The 17,342-nt window shown below is 44.1% G+C and overlaps 1 long non-coding RNA gene across 1 annotated transcript; it reads left to right on the top strand.

Moving 5' to 3' along the window:
• Nucleotides 1–1,121: 1,121 nt before the first annotated feature.
• On the top strand, nt 1,122–10,106 carry LOC113923137. Its single transcript, XR_003520185.2, has 3 exons — nt 1,122–1,248; nt 8,359–8,516; nt 9,348–10,106. It is a non-coding gene; the product is annotated as an uncharacterized LOC113923137 (long non-coding RNA).
• The last annotated feature ends 7,236 nt before the right edge of the window (nt 10,107–17,342 follow it).

Raw genomic sequence — 17,342 nt, 5'->3', positions numbered from 1 at the left:
CAGGGACTAAGTGTCTCATGGGGAGGCAAGAAATATTTCTTCCTGTCCAACCCCCAGACCCAGGAACTATGATAACATATGTGAATCTGCAAGTACAAATTGAAATGATGACAACCATGTAACTAGAGCATGAGGAAACCAGGTCATGAAGCAATGGTATTAATCAAAAATAAAAGTGAGTTCATGTGTGTGTAAGTGTGTGTACTAGATATTTTCATATACAAGTTACACCCAAACAGACTTAGGGCAACTGAATTCATTACGTTATCATGTTTACAATGTGCCAAGTACTTTTCACACCCCTTTATGCTGCATGTCTTCACAATATACCTCTGAGATGAGCAGGTCAAGGATTTATGGTCTGTGTCTATGGTTAAGGAAACAGAGGGGCAGAGAAGTGAAGTCCTAGGTCCGAAGTCTCTCCCACAGGGAAGTGGCAGAGCTAGAACTTGAAACCAACGCTACCGGATGACAAATGCTGGGGGGTGTTAATCAGGGCTGGCTTCAGGGAAGTGGCTCCGAGCCCAGCTTAGAGGGAGGGAACTGCCTCTCTGGCCATGGAACATGTCAGCCTGGCCAGGGCCCGCCTCAGGCTGGTAAGAACCTTGTCACCCCAAGTAGTGCCCGGTGCAGCAGGGCTGCTCCATCGAGCCCTCCCTTGAGGCTCCTTCTCTGAGACCCCCTGTCTGCTCATCCCTGCCAGTGCATGTGTGTTAGGGGAGTTGTGGAGATAGCAGCGCTGCTCACAGCATGAGGTGGGTAGTGAGTTCCAAGACCCTGAGGAGTGAGAAGGCTCCATAGTCAACACTGGTGTCTTAGGCTCGGAGTCCCAGAGCACCTGTGGGAGAATGGAAAACAACCGACCTTCCTGGCCACTGCCTCCTCACTCACGCCGCTCCACTGTCTGTGCAGGGAGCTGTGTGGGGGCCTCCTAAGAGCTATGTCCACATCCTAACCCTTGGAACCTGCGAGTGTGACTTGTTTGGGAAAAGGGTCTTTGCAGATGTAATGAAGTTAACGATCTCATGATGCAATCATCCTGGATTATCTGCATGGGCCCTAAATCTGGTGGTAAATATTCCTACCATAGACACACAGAGGAGAGAGGAGAGGAGGAGAAAGCCACGTGAAGCTGGAGGCACCAGAAGCTGGGAGAGGCAAGGAAGGACTCACCCTCGAGCCCTTGTAGGAATCACGGCCTTGCCAACACTTTGAGTTCAGAATTTGGACCTCCAGAAATGGGAGAGGGTAAGTTTCTGTAGTTCAGCCCCTCCCCTTTCCAGACTCAGCATGGGGGCTTGATTCTCCAGGCACCTCTCCTGATTAGGATCTCCTCTTTATGTCAACCCCTGAGCTTATCCCTGTGGTGACATCTGTCATTCGAATCAAATGCCCCTCATCAGTTTGTCTCCCCTTGAATCTCAGTCTGAGGGCAGGGAACTTTCCAGTTGATTACCTTGTCCTTCATATCTTCATGGGATCCAGTCCCAAGCAGGTGCCTAGGGCAGAGGACACCTCGGTGCATCAGTATGTGTGAGCACATTAGGCCAGAGGTCAGATGGGGGGGCGGTTCACTGTGGGAGGGAGACTTATTGGAGGAAGTGGGATTGAGTCAGGCCCTAAAAAACAATAGGGGAGGGGTGCCTGGGTGGCTCAGTCATTAAACGTCTGCCTTCCGCTCAGGTCAAGATCCCAGGGTCCTGAGATTGAGCCCCGTGTTGGGCTCCCTGCTCAGCGGGAAGCCTGCTTCTCCCTCTCCCACTCCTCCTGCTTATGTTCCCTCTCTTGCTGTGTCTCTCTCTGCCAAATAAATAAATAAAATCTTAAAAAAAAACAATAGGGGAAAGGAGAGTATTCCACATGGGGGGCAGCATGGGCTAATACACTGCAGCGAGGCTGAGCGTTGTCCCATGGGGTGCTGGGCTGTCAGGGGCTAGGAGACCTCTGCAAGACCACCAGACTGAACACCAGCTCTTAGTTTGGACCCTGGGCGCTTGGTTGGAGTCAAAAGCTTGCATTTCCTGGGCCCTGCCTCTATGGGTTCTAGGAGGAAACTCAGGTCCACCAAGATTCTTCCCATGTGGTGCTGAGCATCCCCAAAGTGCCACCTGTGCTATTGAATTTGTCCTGGTAGCAAGTGCTTGGTTCCCACTGGTTACCTTTCCTGCTACCGGTGCCCCTGATCATGAAGCCCCCTCCTGATGATTCCTTCATTCCTCTCCAGCTTCTGGTGCAGCTTCCATCCCTTGCCTTAAAGTGTTCCCAAAGTGACCTGCATAGGAGAGCAGACCTCACCAGCCCAGGCTGCTCTGTGCTGCCCTGTCTCAGAGATTTCACTGAAACAGTTTCTACTCTCATCCTGCTTCTCAGTCCCGTTCCCACTCCCCACCCCCCATCCCCCACCAGCCAGAATACGGTGCCAGTCCCAGGCCTGGGCGATCTGAGGGACACACACAGGACTGTACTCTCCCCGCTCCCCTCTGATGGAAAGTGTCCATCTAGATGGAAAGTGCCTGGTCTCTGGAGTCGCCTCATTCCCAACACGCATGGGTTTCTCAGGACAATTGCCTGCTCTGTTAGATTCTCCTCAATAGTCCTTCAGATATGTGCACATGGGTCTGAATATATGATGCACAAGTTTCTGTTCTCTAGCTGATGTTTTGAGATGAATCAGATGGGGAGGGACCAGCAAGCTAGGGAGGTTGAACACTATGTGCCTGGCCACAGGGGTCATTAAAGACTACAGTACCATCGCATTAGAACACAGATAGCATTTTCTAACTGTTTTAAGACATTTATTCTCCCTGGGTCATCCTCGCCCCCTTCAAGTCTCTAGTGACAAGCCACCAGATTTCCAAGGCACTTCTGCTGCTTTGGCAAGTTCTGGAGCAGAGCTGCCCCAGCTTCTGGGTGGAAGATGTACCAGCTTCCAGGAAGGAGGTACTGTTAGCAAAGTGCTCTGGCAGGGCTGATAGAGGCTGTGCAGGGTGGAAGGCTGAGGCCAAATCTCCTTTGTAAGAAACTACTCCCCCTGTTTCTGTGTGTTTTAAGTATAGTTTTCTCATTTGTCTGTGAGGTTGTTTATCTGACCTAGTGTTGGGGTTTAAAAGGGACTGAGCAAGTCAGGACTGGTAACTCAGTCCTAGGAGTTTTCAGTGTCTGTCCTTGTCAGTATGGCAGGGATGGGGTAGAGGGCACTGACGTGTTTCCTGAGATTCTCCTGGTCCAAAGAGAGTCCAACTAAGGACAGAAGAACACAGAAGAATGCATGGGCAGAGACTTACTTAAAGTCCAGGATGCTGCCTGTGAGGTTAATAATGGTGATATAGGTGATCTGATGATGATGTGTGGTGATGGTGATGATGATGACGATATCAGCTAACGCTTCTTGAACTCGAACTCTGGACCTTGCACTGTGCTAATCCCTTGACATGCAACAGCCCATTTAATCCTCACAGCAACCCTATGAGATAGGTACTGCTATTATTTTCGTTTTGCAGATAAGGAACTAAGGCTCAGTGAGGTTAAGTAATTTGCTGGAGGTAACATAGCAGGTAAGTGGTGGAACTGAGCCTCCCATGCAGGAAGCCTGCCTCCAAAGCCCTATCCCTGAGGTGATGCCTTCTAGCATGTCTTTTTAGTCCCTGGTTGCCCCTCATGCATTCCAGATCTTTAACCCATGTAACAGGCTCCACTCCCCATCCAAAAGTGAAGGTGCTGTTACTCAATAAAGGGACACAGCGAGTAGACAATAACCTGCAGAAAACAACCAGAGTTTGTGGCTGGGGGGTAGGGGTGTGGGCTGGAGTGGGAGGAAAGGAAACTAAAGAGGTAGATTGGGTAAGATAATAAAGGTTTTGACTATTTCTTGGAGGCAATAGGGAGTCATCAAAGGTTTTTGAACAGAGAAATGGCAAGATCAAATTTGTATTTTGGATGCCACTTGCAGTGATTAGGGTTCGGGTGGGGCCATCTTATCCATATTCCTACAAACCACACTACCAGGAAGGCCCTTGCTTCCACCCACTTTGAAGGTAGGAAGCAAGGGTCTTTCCCTCCATTTTGCAGAGATGGAAGCTGAGGCTTGTAAATTCCGTGCCATTTTGGCTTCCCTTAGTGCTCAGAGGTGAGGGAACATACCATGCAATCAGTGGGTATTGGTAAGTGTTTAACAACTGACCCTTTAAGGGGAAAACACTCTTATTTGGAGCATTTGCAAGTTCCTTTGGTAAAATCCCCCACCCTAGCCAACTTCAAGCTACATACCAATGTGTTATTAACAGGGCTGCAGAATTCTTGAAAATGTAACAATTGGTTCTAGCAAGCTAGCAGGAGCTGACTCCAACACACCTCTCATGCAACCTAGTGTCCTCCCCTGTCTTGAATTCATGCAGACATGGAGGGAGCTCTAAGCCAGTGCTGATAAGAGAGACAAAGTAACTTGCCCAGGCCAACTTAGAGACTCAGGAATGTAGTGAGGGATGGAAACTGGCATCTTAGCTCCCAGGCCACGTGTTTGTGTAGACTCTATTTAGGAAGACAAAATTTGATCTCTGCCTGGATCTCTTTCAGAAGAGATTTTACATTCAGTGGTGGCAAAATTTTCCTCTCTCTTCCAGGACATGTGTCATAATCTCCTACCGGAACTAGAAAGATAATGTCATGGAGTATTTTTAATAGTGAGTACAAATCCCCTACAGTGATGGATGAAGTTTGAGAACTTAAGTCCATAAATCATTTTCCAGTTTCCTTAGTGCCTCTATGGCCCTGGCATTCATCTGATCATTTGTTCATCTGACATAAACTGAGGGCTCAAGCATGGAGATTTTGGACAACAGATGAGAAGGGTTGCCGGTTGGGTACTGATAAGACAGAGGTCAGAGGTCAGAGGCAGGAGCAGGTAGTAGATCATGAGTCCTGGCGTATGAGATGTAAGTTAAGAAGTAATCTGCCACTAGGGTTTTGAGACCCAACAGGGGAGGTCCTCAGGGCCAGTAGGTAAAGAGGGAGGTACTCAGCAACAGTGAGCAGAGAACATGGATCACAGAAACCTGACCCTGAAGCATGAGACTGACCCAGCCATTGGGTTCTTACTTCTTGTTGGGACAAGAGATAATGCCAAGTAGGAGATTTCCCTAAGGCGCACTAGGGAAGAGGAAACAAATTAACACTTGCAGAGAGACCCTGGGATATATCAAGGTCTGTGTGTGTGAGCATATATTTTCTCAAGTCCTAGTGGCAAGGAGAGACCGTCATGTGATAAGTGGTATTATTTCATCATTGTTTGAGAAAACAAATGCTCAGAGAGGTTAAGTGATTTGCCCATGTTCACACAGCTGGTAAATGATACAGCCAGGGGTCGGGGATGAGAAGGTAGCAGCTGAATACAGATTCAGAAAAATTGGCAGGCAGTTGGGATCTGATAGAAATGGACTCAGTTGGGTGTCTGCCTGCAATTGCCGGGCAGTATGGCAGCGGATGGCTGTCGTGGCTGGGTAGAGGGATGGGAGAAGGAGAGTGATATTTCTGGTTCCCCCATACTACCGGGAGCAAGGTGTTCACTGCCCTGTCCATGTGTCCTCCCTGGAGGAAGTGCTCGGAGTATTTACACAAGGGTACATTTCTGGCATGCCGAGAGGGAGCCAAACTCTAAACAGAGACCATACCCCCAGCTTGGCAGATGCCTGAGAGTAAGGCGCTTGCTGACATGTTGATGGAGAACAGGGACTTCTTGTTTACCCAGCTCACCATCTGGATGCGCAAGGCAATGTCCAAGGAAAGAGCTGTAACTAAAAGCTCAGAGGCTGCCTCCCTGGCTTCCTTCGCGCGTGCTCCAGAGTGCTTTGGCTGCTTCTTGGCCAGGTACGCAGTGTGGGTGTTGGGCCAGGGCAGGGCAGGGCTCAGAACTGCCGGCAGATGCAGGGGCGGCGTGAAGACTAGGCTGCAGGAGCTGGGGAAAGGGGTGACTGCAAATGTTTGGAGCAGAGAGGTTAAGAACCATTCTCCCTGAGGGAATAGAAGAGTGAAAAGGCCTTTTTTGTCAAAAGAGGGATTGGGATCAGACAAATGGGAGAGCTTCCTAACTGGTGAGAAAAAGTCCATGGGTTAAGTAGGCCATCTGGTGAAATTCTTTTGGTACGGGTGGCAGGAAAGGATGGGGTGGAAATGGTGCTGCGTCAGGGGGTGAGTAGCTCCCAAACTATACCCTACAGTTTGACAGGTGGATCCATCCCACTAGATACAGCTGAGAAAACTAGGAAGATTTGAATCCCTGAATCCTTTGAGGGGTTGTAAGTGTGAAAATAGTTCAACAATTCCCTTGACCCATTCTTGCTCACAAAGGAACACAATCATCTGGAAAATCCAGAAATGTGAGCAAACCCCACATTGTATTCACTGGACATGGGGATGCCTTCCTTATTACTTTGGCAGAGCTAGTTTGAAAAATTACTTGCGTTGGTCAAGATAGACCTATACCAAACAATGACCAAAAAACCTCAGTGGCTTGGGCGTCTGGGTGGCTCAGTCGGTTAAGTGTCTGATTCTTGATTTCAGCTCAGGTCATGATCGTAGGGTCATGAGATAGAGCCCCACATCGGGGTCCACTCTGGGTGTGGAGTCTGCTTAAAATTCTCTCTCTCCCCCTCTCTCTGCCCCTCCCCTGACTCGTGCACTCTCTCTCTCTCTCAGAAAACAAAACAACAAAACAAAACAACCCAAAATACCTTCAGTGGCTTAATACAATAAAGTGCATATCTCACTCATGTCACACTTCCAAGTCAGTTGGTGAAAGGGGAGGGCAGGTAGGAGGCTCTGTTCCATGTCATCCAGGGTCCCAAGCCCTGCCGCTCCCTAGACCTCATGGTTCTCCACGGCTTGTACCTGGAAGGCACGGGATGGAGAGGAGGAAGAAGGAGTAGGAGTACATAAAAGATTTTTAGAGCCCAGTCCTAGAAGCGGCATAAATCACTCTTGTCAATACTCCATTGCCCAGAATGAGACACATGGCCCCATCTGCCTGCAAGCGAGACTGGGAAAGGAAGTACCCAGGAGGATAGGGAAACTAGATTTGGATTTGGTGAACTCACAGCAGTGTCCCTGGCACACATTTCCTGAGATTTCCGGGAGTATCCTACATGTTAAAGGAGTTGGTTGCAATGAGCCGTCTCTATGATTTCTCTTACAGATATTGGCTGAAATAAGCATCTTCTGACTAACTCAGAACTGTTCTAAAAAGGTGGCAATGTTCTGGGGGGTTCTCAAGCCCTGAAGCTGGGCTCTCAGCCCTGTGTTGCAGAGCCACCTGTTGCTGGTGGCAGCTCCTTGCTCAGCTGTCAGAAATGGTTGTAAATCTGGGACTACACAGAAACTCAACCTTTGCAGGGGGACTCCACCATGTTTCACTTCTATTTTGCTTGTCCTAGTGATGCAGGCATCAGAACTGGGGACTTTCAGGACCTGAAATGCAAGGATATATGAGTTTTGTTGGCTTCCTAGGACATTTGAGTTGGTTGGTATTTTGCAAGGTGTCAGGTCTAAAATTGGGGAGTTTAAGGCAGCAGATTTCAATAGGCTTTGCTTCCCAATACTCCAATTTACCCAGGACATTCTGGCTTATCTAATGTGGATTTTCAGGCACTTCTAGCAAACTCTACGTAGAGAAGTTTATAGATGTGAAGGGAAAATGCCTCCAGCTACTTCTTCAGTTTATGGACAGAGTGAGCACCATCTTATTTTGCCCAGGACAGCTCTGGTTTACACCTACTGTCCAGGCATAACTATTACTTGCTTTTGCTCTCAAGTGTCCCAATAAGTCATATAGTTACCTGGCTTAGAGGAGGCTCAGTCCTGATGCTGATCAGATGCATCCTTGCCAGCCAGCCTGTGCACACAGCCTGATATCTAATGATGATGCAAGAGTTGGGCTTAGTTACTAATACCCTTGTCATTGTCTTTGTTCAGTTTATTAATCCTGTGACTTCCAGATTCTATAGGATCCTGATCTCCTTTCTGTCAGGTCTCAGAATTGTGGGCTTGTGTTAACTGTTATTCATTAAACATTCAATAAAACAAAAAAACCAACTTGCCTAGGAGGTTAATAAAGCATGGATTATAAGTTCTAGCTTGCAGATGTGCAGTTTAGGACCATGAAGGTTAGTGACATTTCCAAGGTCATATGGAAACCAAACTCTAGTTCTGACCCAAGCATCCTGATTCTAGGCCACTCTTCTTTCCTCTATTCCAGATATGAGATCTCAGATGCCCCGAGCCTAATGGGTGGTCCAAGCAAAATTCAACAGGAGAGCCAAAAATCAAACTAACAACTGAAAAAGAATCTATGCTGTGATTAATTTCTAGATATCACTATGGCTTTCTGAACATTCTCTCTGTATGATTCATTGTCACCAAAAAGCCTTGTTTGCATGGAGTAATGTATCTACGCCCTCAAAGCCACATATGTTCCCAGCTCTGAAGGTGACCAGTCAGCAAAATGCCCACAGAGCACCTCTCTGAAGGTAAGGAATAGCATCTGTGCTGCAGGAAGGAAGCATAAGACACGAACTCTTAATTAGTTGGACATCGATGAGTCTAGGGTTAGTGCCATTTGTTTGGGGGAAGGGTGACAAGCAATAGTGTATAATCTGATAGTAATTAAGGTTGACTCCAAACCTACGTGTTAATCACATTGAACTTTCCCCATCAGACACCAGGCACCTGTCTCGGTTATGGTGTTCTGTGTAGTTTGGATGAGTTGTCTGTAAACTTGATTGGGAATTGCAGATGTGAGCTCAGATCTCAGGCTGCACTTTCAGCATTGAGGGCCTTCTTATAAAGTTCCTAAGGAACAAACACAAAGGAGGAACTGCAGAAGCAAAAGACAGACCCTGGGGCCCAGCAATCAATAATCCCCTGGTTCTTCTGCCTGAGTTCTTTGGGGTCTTAAGGATGTGGGTCTAAGCTGATTTCATGGAAACAGAGACTCCTTAGAATGGTAGGGGAACTTAGAGATCATTCAACAACTTCCAAGCATGATATATATTGATATATTTTATAACTGGTGGTATACAAGGAGATTGCAGGGGCTACATGGACTTCAAAAAATGTTTATTTACTACTTGTGTATTTAATTAAATGTGTCTTAGAAAGAAATATAATAACTGTCATATCAAACCCATTAGCCCACAAATAGTATTGATTAAAACAAGGTGGGTAGTAGGCAAAACAAAGTCAATGTGAAGAGAAATGTCAGTAATAAAATAGGCACACAAATGTGTCAAAAAATGTCAAAGTGACAGCAAATGAATGAAGTTTGGAAAAATCTGATCTGCCGTACTCTTGTTTTACAGATGATGAAACTGAGACCCAAATAGAAGAAATGGCTGATGCAGAACCAGAACTATGGTGTCCACAACTCCCTCCATGGATGCCACCTGCCTCGGAATGCTTCCCAGGGCCACTTCTCCATGAGTTCCACACTGGAGGCTGGTGCCTGCTCAGCATCCCTGGTCCCTAATTGGCAGAGCTCTTCCAGGAGAGCTGAGCCACTGTTCCCTCCTCCCCGCAAAGGGCAGGCACTCCTAGTCCTCATTCCTCCAGCTCCACATCTACCATCCTGTGGAGTAGGTGTTTTTTTTTTTTTTTTTCCTTTTGTGGATCTGACACAGGAAGGTAGTTTCCTTGGAACCTTGGGACCCTCAGTGTTGCCTGGACATTTGGGAAAAAACAAAGCAAATTAATTCTGCCTGCTCACTTAATGAAGAGCAGTATGTGGAGGTAGAACTAACTCACAGGTTGTTTTAAGAGTAAATCTCCAGCTTCAGCAGGGCTTGGGGGCAGGCCCTTTGTTTCCTGAGACCCTCTGCCTTAATCCTGATCACCAGGAATTAAAGCCTGGGTGACAATCTCTAAAGCATCTGCTGGAGGAAGGCACTTGATCAGTCACACAGTGGTTTACATTGTTCCCCTGGGGCTTAGACCTTTCTTTCTGTTCTGAGGAACAGCATCCCCACCTACATGAAGCTATAAATATCAGGAAGCAGAAGAACTGTATGCACCCCAGCTTTAGAACCAGGCCACTAGGCACTGGCGGCACTTGTACTCCCTAGGCTGGCAGGAGTCTGCAGAGCTCATGCTGTCCACTCTCTGTCTCCAGATGCAAATCAGGGGGCTCTAACCTGCTTTCATGAGCATCCAGACTTCTCTTAAAGACTTGTTGTTTCCATCTGGATATTTGGATATATGTGTCATGTGGACAGATTAGCATTGCCAAACTCAAGACCATGGAAGACCTTGGTGAAGGAGAATGAACCAGGAAAAGAACAGGCTGATGTGATGGCAAGAATACTAAAACTTGATGACAGACCAAGGTTGCAAATAAAGGGATGGAAAAGTAAATACCAAGCAAATAATAGCTAAGAGAAAGTCAAGGTGGCCATATTAATGGCAGCCAAAACAGACCTCAGAAAAAGGTATTTTTGGAGATAAAGAGTCATTCTTTAATTACTGAAGGAATAATTCATGAGGAATATATAATAACTCTGAGCTGAATTATACCTAACAATTCAAATTCAAACTATATGATGCAACGATTGTCAGATTTATAAGAAAGGACTGACAAATATATTTATAGTGGGGGATCTTAACATGCCTTTCTAAAAACTAATAGATCAAGCAGGTAAAAAAAAATAGCATATAGAAGATCTGAGCAACATACAAAAGATTGGCAAACTTTGCCCAATATACATAACTAAAATCTTGTACTCCAAATTAGAAAATTCATGGTCTTTTCAAACATGAAATAATGGACAACTTTACTACTATTTTTATTTTTAGTTAAATGGACTGACTTTGTCTTTTTTTTTAGAAAGAGAGAGAGCAGAGAGAGAACAAGTGGGGGGTGGGGGGAAAGGGCAAAGGGAGAGGGAGGGAGAGAATCTTAGGCAGGCTCCATACCCAGCGTGGAGCCTGACATGGGGCTTGATCTCACAACCCTGAGATCAGGACCTGAGTCAAAATCAAGAGTTAGATGCTTAACTGACTGAGTCACTCAGATGCCCTGACTTTGTCTTTTAAATTACTACTTTCTTATAGTAAGCAATAACATCCACACCCAAACCAAACTACTGTCAAGTTCGAGGTGGTAGTTACTACATTTTTAAAGACACATTTTATTAAGTATGTAAGTAGTACACATTTTTTTTAAAGTCCATGTACCCACACAATCTCCTTGTTTACTACTAGTGATGTATGACAGACATAAAGAATGCTAAAATTCATGAAGAGTCTAACTCAAGTCATGAAAGAGCAGCAGGATAATCTTATGTAAATAGAAAAAAGAAATTAACAAAGAGAAGGGTAAAATGAATAAAATCAGAAAAATAATAGAAAGAAGGAACTAAAAAAGCTGATTCTTTGAAAGAAGCAATAAAACCAGCAATCCTTAGGCAATATTGATCAAATAAGAGAATACACAAAAACAAAATAATGAAAATTAAAATGGAGAAGGAATTGCATTTAAGGTATAGATTTTAAAATCATGACCTAACTATAATGAACTTCGTACCGATATATTTGAAAACCTAGAAAAAATATAGCTTATCCAAGCTGAGTGGATAGAAAAGTAACAAGAATAGGTCTAAAGCCGTTAAAGAAATTGCATCAGTACTTTGAAAGCTACCTACAATACAGATAGATAAACAGAACGATGTAAAAAGATTGTTTTACATTGAGTTCCACTGAATCCTCAAGGAAGAAACAATCCTTATTTCACATAAACTGCATCAGGGAATAAAGAGGGAAAACTGTATGGGTTTGATATGAAATTCAAGGTAAGTTGGAAGACAGGCAAATTTTGGGCCAATCTCACTTACAATAGACAGAAGAAATCTAACTAATGTATTCACAAACTAAATCCATCAATGCATTAAAAAATACATTGTGATTTAGTCAAATTTGTCAACTTAATCTCAGAAATTAAGAATAGTTAATTTAAAAAATTGTTAATGTAACTGACCACCTTAGCAAAAATGAGGAATAACCTACTATCATCTCATCGGCATAAAAATAGTATTTCAAAAATTCAATACTCATTCTTGATTTAAAAAAAAACTTAGCAAAGTATGAATTGAGTGGAATTTCTTTAACCTGATGAAGAATACCCCCTGAAAACCCACAGCAAAATCTTATTTAATGGTCCAATCGAAGAAGCATTACCTTAAAAGTCATAGACAAGATAGGATGCCTGTATTAGCATTTGTCTTCAAAATGGTACTTATAAGGAAAAGAAATAAAAAGAATAAGGATGGGAAAGGAAGAAAAAGTTTGTCATTATAACATGAAATAATTGTCAAATAGAACATAAAAATAATCTGTAGAATAACTATTAAAGATAATGAGTTCATTGAGGTTATGAATACAAGTTCAGTATGCCTAAACCACCAGCATTTATATACAACCAACAACAAATAATGAATATTATTCATGAAATGGAATACTACAGAGCAATTGAAAAAATATGAATGAGATTAGCCTATATCAACATTGGTGAATCTCAGTAAGAAAAACATGTTGAATTCAGAAAAGCAAGTTGAAAGCTGACATGTACAATATGACATCATAAACGTAGCAAAAGCATAAAACACACTTTGGAATGATAGACACTTTTCAGGTTAGTGGTACCTCTGGGGACACAGGGACATGAAGGGGAAAATTTAGCAAAACTCTATAAGGCTCTTTTAAGAGGAGTCCGAAGTCAATATGGCAAAATGTTAATATTTGTTTAATTTCAGCATCTATTATATTATTTATTTACCTTTTTGCACATTTAACATTTTATTATAAATTCTTATAAAGATTGGAACCCCTAAACACAAGACTTAAGGCATGGTGGCAGGTGGGTGTTGGGGATAGGCTGGTTGTCAAGTCTCCCCAGGTGGGTAGCTACAACTGACATCCCTTAGGCAGCTCATTTCTTGGGTGTTTCCTGGAAGGGCGCAGGGTCTTATTGAAAACTTCACTTGGCCTTCCTGGCAGTCTTTGCCACGGGGTCTGAGCAGGATGTATTTCCCCGAATTGGAGCAGGATTCCTTCCTGATACTACCCCCCACACTCCCCACAAACTGCCACTGCACTGGTGCTCATGTTTAAGAGATAAAGCTGCTACAACCTGTATTCTGTAGCTGGTGCACGCGGTGAATCTGTTTAAGATTTGGGTAGGTGCTGTAAAACATAGTCTAAGGGGACCTATTATGGATTGAGGCCACTGAGGACAGAAAGCACAGAACTCTCAGTAAGGGAAAATTCAGGTAAAAAGCAAAGAAAATAATTCTGTGTACAGTTCCATTTTCATGTTACCAGTTTGGGATTGAACGGGATAATACACAATACTTAGACTGGTAGGTGGAGAGGAAAGAATGATTTGGAGGTATGTCTTTTGGATTCCCTTCCTTGTATATCTCCTTTGAAACATCCTTCCCACAATAAAATACAACCACAAGAGGATAAATGAGCTGGTGTCTTGTAGGTGGTGCAGTGAGCCTCTTAGAAGAAAAGACCAACATAAATAAAGAAAATGCACAGTGTTGAAGTCTGGGAAATCTGAAGAGGCAGCACACACTCTCTGTACTCTGGATTCTTGATGAGGTTTGTTCATTTGGGAGAACTTTTTCTTTTTTCTTACAAGGTGAGTAATTGTCCTCTTTTTCTGCTTTGTTGGAATATCATGCTCTAACTGATGATTGTTTGTTACAACCCTAGAGTCTTGAGAGTGGGGGGAATGTCCACAGGTCTTTTGATCTAACTGCACAACCTGTGGACTGAGCTAGACCTGTTTTCTTTGTAAAAGCTGTATCAAAAGGAACACTACTAATGGAACACTTATTACAGGTCTGAAAAATACCTTCTTCTCTGAAGCATGCATCTTTCTGTCTAACTTAATTCCTTCACATTGCAGTCCTAATGGTTCCAAAATGGGATTGAATGGAGTGGAAATTGGCATGAAGAGTCAGTCTTCCTGTAATACACATAGCTGACATCATGTAGAATCACTTTGAAACTCTGGATGTTTTGAAATAACTTGATGGTAGAACTGGAGAAGAGTACCAATATTAAGTAGATCATATCCAGAGGATGGTGTGTATCTGGATCTGTGTATAGCACTTTGAAATGTGCAGAGGAGATCACCTCACTTAACATGGGTACCAGTGGGAACCACAAAACAAAATGGGTTGGTGGTGCATTGGAATGATTTGGTCCAGAGAAGAAGAGACTAAATGGGACAGGAGACTTATTGACAGGATGGATGGTTGGGCTACATGGATGGCAAGTAGGACTGACATGTGGACAAGAAGAAAGGCTGAAGAGGAAAGGAAAGGATCAATAGGACATGCACACTTTCCCATCATTAGCTCCCTGGGGTCTGGCCTCAGAGGTGAGTCTGGGCTGTGCTGAAGGCAAACCTGCTCTGTGCCTCAGTGGAATTTCCTTCCCAGTTGTTCAGTACGACACTCCTTCCCCATCTCCACCGGTGATCCTTCTGAATGCCTCCCAATTCTTCTAGGGGAGGAGGGAAAGACGGGAGGGCAGACCGTGCACTACTGTGAATAGGGAACTGGGCTCCAGTCTGGAGATATGCTGGCATCTCAAGCCTGCCTCTGACTAGCTGAAAGACTCCGCACTCTCCTGAGTATCAGTAGAGGAGTAAAATCCAATTGTAGGGCCCAGGGAACTTTAAGCTTTCACCTAGCTCTTGATTTCATTCATTCTTTCTTTTTTTCCTTTTCTTTTGTACTCTGGAAGTTTTGTATGCCGACTTTCTGCGATTCAGGACATTCTTCATTTAAAATACCCTGACTCTCAACAGACAGACAATATGAATGCTTTTGTACTTTATGTCAAAATACAAGAATTTTCATGTGAGCATTTCCACAAAACTTGTCACTATCAGTATGTACCATTGGAAGCATTAGAATACAAGTTCACAGGACCCTGAGCTTCATTAGGACACAACACATATCCGGGCCATCTTTGTGTGCCCGAGGCCAAGAATTTGGCCTAGCACATGATAAGTGTTCAGTAAATGTATTTTTAATAGCAATTGAAGATCTAGACATTATTGATTTAAAGTGCTTTATGTTGTGCCCAGAAGACATTTTTCTGATGGTGTTGTCAGGACTCTTCTTATGGACAAGAGAGCTATCTTAGTGCTGAGAGTTTTTTATGTGTGCATGCATTTATTCTTGGTCCTTGATGGTGTATTTGAACTTTAAGCCCTTCTTATTCTGGAATAAGGGCAATTCCTAGGGAAGCAGGTAAATAACTATTCTCTAAGCACCAATGCTAGCGGCTTTCATGAGTGGACTCACGGTGTTTTAGCCTTACCTTTTATTTTTTGTATTCTGATGCTTTGACATCTGGGTACATGCAGACTCTGAAGGGACTACCCCTTCCAAGATTGGCTGATTTCTAGAGATAATAACCAACTTCCCCACAAGTGCACCTTTCAAACGTAGACCAGTCAGTCCAGAGCCCACACCCCAACATGGCTCTCCAAGACACTTTTCCCTTGCCTTAATCATCCCAGGGCCAGGAACCAGCAAACCAGGGACAGTGCCTATGTCCTACAGCTCAGTGAAATTATTCAAACTAGCCAAACTGAAACCTTCTGACCCTGCCTCCTCAACCGTTTTCTTCCCACAGGAACCGCAGTAAAGGCTCTGGCCACAATTTCTCTGCCTCCCCATCCTGGCTGACCCCAGTGCTTCCCCATGTGGCCAGGGTAATAGTGTGCTCTTTCCTTTAGGGAAACCTGAGTAGCGAAAGATCTTTTCAATGGCAATCGCCCCTTGATCTGTTGGCTCACCATACCTAAATAATAATAAAACCTGTATTTTAACACACATGGTTTCCCCACAACATCCTAGGAAGTGGGTATTTTACAAATGAGGGAACAGCGCAGGTAGGTGAAGTGCCAAAAATCAAACAGTAAATAAGTGGTGGAGCTTGAATTGGAACCCAAATCTGGAACCCCTAAACTCACAGTTCCTTCTGCCACCACACATAATAATTGTCATTTTATAGAAAGTGTTCACAGTAAGTTTTGTAGGCATATACAAGTGAGTATGAATAGACCGAGCTAGCATTCTCTATGTAGTGGTTTTCTTTTTCTTCTTTTTTTAAAAAAAGATTTTATTTATTTATTTGACACACAGAGAGAGAGAGAGAGAGAGAGAGTGAGCACATGAGCAGGGGGAGGGGCAGAGGGGGAGGGAGAAGCCAACTCTCCACTGAGCAGGGAGCCCGATGCGGGGCTCAATCCTAGGACCCTGAGATCATGACCTGATTGGAAAGCAGACACTTAACCGACTGAGCCACCCAGGCGTCCCTGCAGTGGTTTTCATCATGATTCCTTTTCCTCAAATCATCTATCTTAGGTTTCTTTGTTTTTACCAAAGTGTTTTCCCACTAAAATGGGGAAGAATACATTGGTAGTGTACATTGTTTCCAGTCTTACTCCTGACCAAATAAATCATGTTTGATGCCAGGATAAGTATAATTTGGAGAATAATGTTTCTGTAGCTAAGACTCTGATATAATAGTAGTTGTAGTAGTAGTAATAATAATAATAATAACAAGAAGAAGAAGAAGAAGAAGAAGAAGAAGAAGAAGAAGAAGAAGAAGAAGAAGAAGAAGAAGAAGAAGAAGAAGAAGAAGAGGAATTTCACTTATAAAGACTATATTGTGCCAGGCACCATCCTAAGTACTTTATATACATTTCCTTATTTACTTCCTCAACAATACTGTGAGGGGCATGCAATTATCATTCTTATTCTGAAGATGAGAAAACTCAGGCATTTGCTCAAGGTCACCCGCAAGAACGTAGTGGGGTCCAGGACCCCAGATCCAGCCATCTGATGATAGAATTCATGCACTGGGCTGGTACAGTTATGTCACCCCTCCACTCCCGCCAGGAATGTTTCTAAAATGCAGATTCTGATTTGGGAGGTGTGAGGTGAGGCTGAGATTCCGCATTCTCAAGCTCCCAGGAGATGCACACCCTGATGGTCTGCAGACCAAACATCCTATAGCAGGTCTTGCACCAAGCGTGGTCCTGACAGAGGTGAAGGGATGTGAGCAGTAGCCATTACTCTGCCTTCCAAAGAATGTGCCATTTGGACTCCTTCACTGCTCATTTCCAAACTTCAGCAAGTCTCCAGCTGCTGCACCAAAGCGTAACAGCCACGGGGGATGATGTGGGGTTTGGGAGAAGAAACACATCTCATCTTTCCTCATATAATTGGCAGCGATGGGGGAAAGATGAGAAGTGAAGGAGGAAAACATCTGAC

Source organism: Zalophus californianus, chromosome 9 (assembly GCF_009762305.2).
Source record: "Zalophus californianus isolate mZalCal1 chromosome 9, mZalCal1.pri.v2, whole genome shotgun sequence".
Taxonomy (NCBI): Eukaryota; Metazoa; Chordata; class Mammalia; order Carnivora; family Otariidae; genus Zalophus; species Zalophus californianus.
The sequence above is the reverse complement of the archived record's forward strand: the minus strand, read 5'-3'. Positions and strand labels throughout refer to the sequence as shown.